Raw genomic sequence first — 6,000 nt, 5'->3', positions numbered from 1 at the left:
GCCATCCAGGCCACAGGCATCCTCCGCTCTTCACAAGACTCCTGGAGAGAGACACTGACAGAGACAGTGAGAGAGGGAAAGGACCAAGAAGAACCACAGGAGCGAGAATTATCCCCACAGCGGTAGGTTAGTAAACATGGACACACAGTGGTGCTCTGATGTGTGTGGTTCCGTGAACGACAGTCCTGCTGGCCAATCCCATCGCCTTGGCCTCCGAATCGCTGCTCCCAGCCGCCCTCCTCTGCTGTCTCCTGGAACAACCACCGCCACCCCTGCCTTGTCCCTCTGCTCGGAGCCAGCCCTGCATCACAGGTGTCTCTGTGCCCCCACCTGCCCGAGGAAGCCTGTGTAAGGCTCTCCCTGGCTGAGCAGGTGGAGGCCTAACTGTCCTGCTCCTCCAGGGCTGCCCAAGGCACCCCAGCCACCTCATTTGTCCCCGTGTCCCTGCAGACCCTCCCCCACTCTCCTACTGAATGCGAATTCACTCAGTTGGACTCAGCGCCTTCTGAGCACCTTGCCAGGGCTGTGGACGTTTGGGGCACGGCACCTGCCGGCCTGGGACTGAGGGCTCCTGAGCCCGTCCCTGGTGTCCCACCTAGTCTTCTTGGGTCTCCTGAGAAAACACAATTTTTCAGTGAAGCCTACAATCAATATTCCCTTTTCTGGGGGGCTGGGCTCCTTCCCCAACATCCTGATGGATCACTCTCCTCCCAGGCTCTCATTTCTCTCAAGTCTTGGAAGCCAGCATCTGTGGAAACAAGCCCCATGGCCTTTACAAGGCCACTTCGGGCCCCACTCAGGACAGGGTCTCAGGGAGGGTGGAGGGGCGCTGCGTGGGGTGAGAGACCGGGCACCAGGTCTCCTTCTGGGCTATATGTTTAATTTTTATTGAATTTATTGGGGTGACATAGGTTAATAAAATTATAAAGGTGTCAAGCCCACAATCCTGTATCCATCGTCTGTGAAGAGACTGGAGTTTGGATGGTGTTCATTTTTAACAGGTCCGAGTGACATTCTTTGATGGGATAATTTTACTTCGAGGACAGCCGGTGCGGAGTGCACGTCCACGGGGGACACAGGAGTCTGGCTCCCACGTTGGGTGGCGGCCACATCTCACTTCCGGCAGTCCTTCCCGCCTGCCACCCCCGCACCCACCCAGCCTCACGCCAGGACGCCAGGTGTGGGACTGGACTTTCCAGTCCCCGCCCACAGTCCACCTTTATTGACTATAAACAAGAGAAGAAATATTAAGAGCGAGGGGAAAGGGCGACCCGAATGGTGTTTGCTTTTCTCCAGTCGGATCATACTGGGTTGAGAAAGGGCGGTTATGGGAGCCAGCAGGGAAGCGAGCTTTCCTTGTAGCTGCTCCTATGGTTGCCGCTCGGCGCCCGCCCCACACCAGGGACTGGCAGTCCCCACGGAGGCACTGAGGCTGCTGCAATCCCGGTGGTCTGGGCCCAGCCTGGGGCCCAGTGTTCAGAGGGGCTGCCTGTGTGGCTGGTCCGAGGACAATTTGGGGTTTGTGGAGTGTGGTTTAATTCACAAAAGAAATGCCTTTAATCAGGCAGCAGGAATTTCGTCCTGAGTGAGTGGCAAGGAGCTGCTCCGATGAGGAGGCTGCCCACGTTGGGAGGCCGGGGCCCCTGCCCAGGGCCCCAACTTTGCAGGCAGCTCCTCAGCAAGGCCACTGTCATCCCTGCCTTGGGGCAGGCTGATCACTGGGGGCAGCCCCGGCTTCCTGTAGGAACTGTGTGGGCCTCCTCTGCCCCGTGCCCACAGAGGTCCCGAGGGGCAGAGGGGCCAGTCCTCCATCACATGGGGCCTCAGGTGGTGCCTGGAGGCCAGCGGGGCCCTCTGTTCCACCCGCCCCTGGACGGCAGTGTGTGGCCAGAGCACCTGCCTGGAACCCGGACCTGTCTGAACTCCAGTCGCAACAGTGAAAGGTGCGGAGACACTGTCCTCACAGGTAGACATGGCGGTTCACGGCTGAGCCCCAGGGCGGAGCCCACTGTGTGCGGAGCCCTGTCTGCAGGAGCAGCGGGTCCTACCAAGTGCCCACGTGCCCCCAGGGGCGGGCGCCCAGGGCCCCGGCTTGGAGCTGCCACACTCCAGTCATCTCTGCATTTCCGCCGACGAGCTCCAGAAGGGGACAGTTCAATAGTTTCATCACAGGTGATGCTGTCAAACAGGCGCTGACCAGTGTCCGGAGGGAAGGCTGCCTGGATGATTCTGGAAGGTAACTCTTTTACGTAATCGCAGGAAGAAAATTATCTCTACGAAGCCCTTTGAATGGCAGGACAGAGGCAACGAGCTGCCTCTCGGGTCAAAAGCAGCCTGGAAGATAACGACATAGGAATGGTGACAGGAGAATATCAGAAAGAGGCTCAGAACTCGGGCCACGGTTCATTCAGATGCAGTGTTGGGGACTCTGCCGGTTGGGGGCTGGGTCACTTCAGCTGTGTCTTTGGAGAAATGTTTTGTCTTTGCGACGCCACGTCCACAGCCAGCCCCCGGCCCCACCGTTCATGTCAGGGCCGAGTCTTTCTTTGACTCTCGACGGCAGGTGTCTCACCTGGACAGCTGGCTTGTCACGGACGGGGACGCAGAACCCCACGAGTGCCGAGTGGCTGGGTCAACTTTGCTCTTAACTGATGATGATGTCAGCACAGAGAGGCAGAGGGGGCCTGAGGGTCGGGGACTGAGGTGCCGGGCCTTGAGCACTCCAGCAGGTGAGGACGGACTTGAGTCCATTTTGAAAACGTACGTGAATATTTTCTCCTCTGAAGCTTCTCTGAGAGCAGCCACGCCTCACACATGCCCCTGCCTGCTCACGGTCACCAGCGTCGCGGGGAGCAGGTGTTTGGAAGCATGTCCAGTGACGAAGACAGCAGTTAGTCCTGACCGTCTGTCCAAGTCAGGACGGAGCTGAGTGCTCCATCCTGTGTGCTGTCCTGGTCAGGGTCTGGGAGCAGGGACGTGACGGCGGCCCCCATGGCAGAGGGGTGTGAAGGCCGTGTGCCTTCCTGGGCCTGCCAAAGCACAGAGCCGCGAGCCAGTTGCCTTAAAATGGCAGAAACTGCCCCACACTCCCAAAGGCCAGCCATCTGAGACTGAGGGGCCTCAGGGCCACACTCCCCACAAAGAGTCGGTGAGGATTCCTGCCTCACCTCTTCTGCTTCTGGGGGGCCAGCTGTCCCTGGTCCCCCGGGAGACACGTTGGCCCCATCTGTGCCTCTGTCGTCATGGGGGGCAGTGCCAGTGGCCACAGCCCAGTTCTGTGGACACCAGTCACACCGAGTGAGGGCCACCCCGCTCTAGTCACACCTGACCTTGACTGACACATCTGCAGAGGCCCGGTTTCCAAATGAGGTCACATCCATACTTTCCGGAGGTGAAGACTGGGACGTCACTTTTTGGGAGGCCCCTGTGACCCAAACCATCTCCCTTCTTCTACGATACATCCCGGGAGCCTCGCTGTCTCTGCCGCAGCTCTCTCCATCAGGGCTCTCAGAGACCCCCGACCTCAGACCTAAAGAAAAGTGTCACACAGGAAAGTGTAACATTCTGCAACATTCTACCAACAAACTAAAGAATCATGCAAAGTAGGTAGAATATTGATTCGGCAGCAATCTGTGCGAGATGCTGTCGGGGGTCCAAAGTTTCACGCAGAACCTAGTGTTGCTGATCTCAGACCCCGGAAAACTCCCAGGACTCAAAAAATAGTCATCGACTTAAGCAAAAGTACGTGTAACTGTCCCGGCATCTTTACAGCATTAGGAGAAATTATTCACAAGTTCACCAAGCAGAGAGGGCCGCTCTCCTGTGGGGCCCCCGCAGGCTGAACAAAATTACTCACAATGTGATGCTGAGTAAAAAAAAGAGCTTGAAAGCGAATATACAGAGTGATCTCGATTATGTAAATACACGCATAGAAAGCCTGAAAGAAAACATTAGCAGAAGTTCTCTCTGGGTGGCGGAAATATAAGTTATTTAAATTTCTTCTGTACACTCTCCTGCGTTTTCTTAATTCTCTACAGTAAATAGAAATTATATTTATATGAAACCAAAAGGCAGGAAACATTATTTCAAAATAAATACAGGTTATTTTCCGAGAGCCACAAAAAATGAGGCCCAATCAGCCCTGCGCTGGCCTTGGACGGCCCTGCACCCAGAGCTCGAGGGGCTGGGAGCAGAGCGGGGGGCAATCAGTGAGAACAAGGGCTCCAGGGCCACCCCGAAACACTTGCCTTGTCTGTTTCATTATTTTTCAAAATTTTATGTATTCATTTTTAGAGAGAGGGGGAGGGAGACAGAGAGGGAGAGAAACATCAATGTGTGGTTGCTTCTCACACGCTCTCCACCCACGCATGTGCCCCGACTGGGAATCAAACTGGCGACCCTTTTGGTTCGTAGGTCGGCACTCAATCCACTGAGCCACGCCAGCCAGCTGCCTTGTCTGTTTTAAATGTCACTTGAGCAAAATGAGTCCACGGGGTGTGAGGGATGAGGACACCACCCGGGGTTGTTGGAATAACTCCCGCCGTCAGACCAGGGTTATCAAATAAGGAGAACAAGAGGGGCGTGTGGGATGCCAGCCAACTGCACTCATTCACTGTCCCCCCGTTGTCCGAAGATGCCATCTGTCCCCATCCTGCTCCGAGCCACTCAGGCCACTTGGCAGCGTGACGGGCTTGACGTCCGTCGGTCTGAAAACTTCGAGTGTTGCGTGAGGCAAGAACCTTCAACGTCGTGAGTGACTTCCTGCGTCCTGACTGCAGAAGCATTCGTCCTGTGGTGACGGCCCGACCCTGGAACACAGGCTTCATCCTGGGCAGCAACAGGCGTCACACACTCCCGCTCCGGGACAAGCGGGACGCCCCAGAGGCTCACGGCCTGCAGGTCCTGTGAGGACTCCTGAGCGTCACTTCCCAGGGTCACCGTCTGTGTCGTCCCTCGTGGGAAGGCCCCTCCCCTCCCAGGTGTCCCCTCCTGTCCAACCCTTTGTCACAGAGGAACGTGTGCCTCTGCTGCTGTCACACTCACCTTCCGCAGGTGTCGGCGTCCTCGCTGACAACAGCGAAGAACGAGCCGTCCGGTTCTTTAGAGAAGTTGTTGGGCGTGTCCTCAGGGCCCGCTGCTCACGCCACGCTTGTCCGCAGGGCGCCCAGACGTGCTGAGTGGGCCTCGCAGCCTGGAGTTGGGGACATGGGGCCGCTCGGTCGTGGGAAGGGTGGCAGTGACAGGTGTGGCTTTGGTCAGTGAGTGTGTCAGGACCCTGGGTGCCACTGTCCAGCCTTAACTCATCACTCCGGACGGAGAAAACCACAAATGCTGACCTCTTCGCGCTGGTCACCGTCACTGCTGAAAACTGGTTACAGACACGAGTAGACAGTTGAGCCATTTTAAACACACCGACTGATCTCAGTGGCTTTGAATTTCAGGCGTGCTCTCCGGCTTTTTTAACAGACAGGTGGCTTTCTGAGATTGAGGACCCAGAGCTATAGTTCTAGGGGCCAGGTGACCTGGCTTTGTCCATCATGACGGAGGGGCAGCCCAGACACTTCTAAATCCATAGTTACAACACAAACCTCAGGGTGAAAACCGGAGACCCAGGTTTTAAAAATAGAACCCACATGCCGTCTCCATTTTTCAGCTTGGTTTGAAGTACCGATGCCGCACGGGGGAGTTAGAGAGTGTACAGGGCCGGTCAGCTCCGCTCAGCTTCTCCAAGTCCTGTCCCAAGGGTCTGTCTGCAAAGGTGGGGCAGCCTCAGGGAGACGCAGCCCTGAGGTCTGCCCCTCAGCCCAGCATCAGGGCTGGGGAAGAGCAGGCTGTGGAAACAGGATGAGATGCATTTTCCTCCTCCTCCTCCCCCTCCACCCTCCTCTTCCTCCTCATCTTCATCGCCATCACCACCCCAGAAAACACTCGTTGATTGCTTTATGATTGTCAGTCACTTCAGTCACGTATTAACTAGTCCCACAAAGTCTGTACGCAGCA

The sequence above is a fragment of the Desmodus rotundus genome, chromosome 11 (assembly GCF_022682495.2).
Source record: "Desmodus rotundus isolate HL8 chromosome 11, HLdesRot8A.1, whole genome shotgun sequence".
Taxonomy (NCBI): domain Eukaryota; kingdom Metazoa; phylum Chordata; class Mammalia; order Chiroptera; family Phyllostomidae; genus Desmodus; species Desmodus rotundus.
This window is presented reverse-complemented; position numbering follows the sequence as displayed.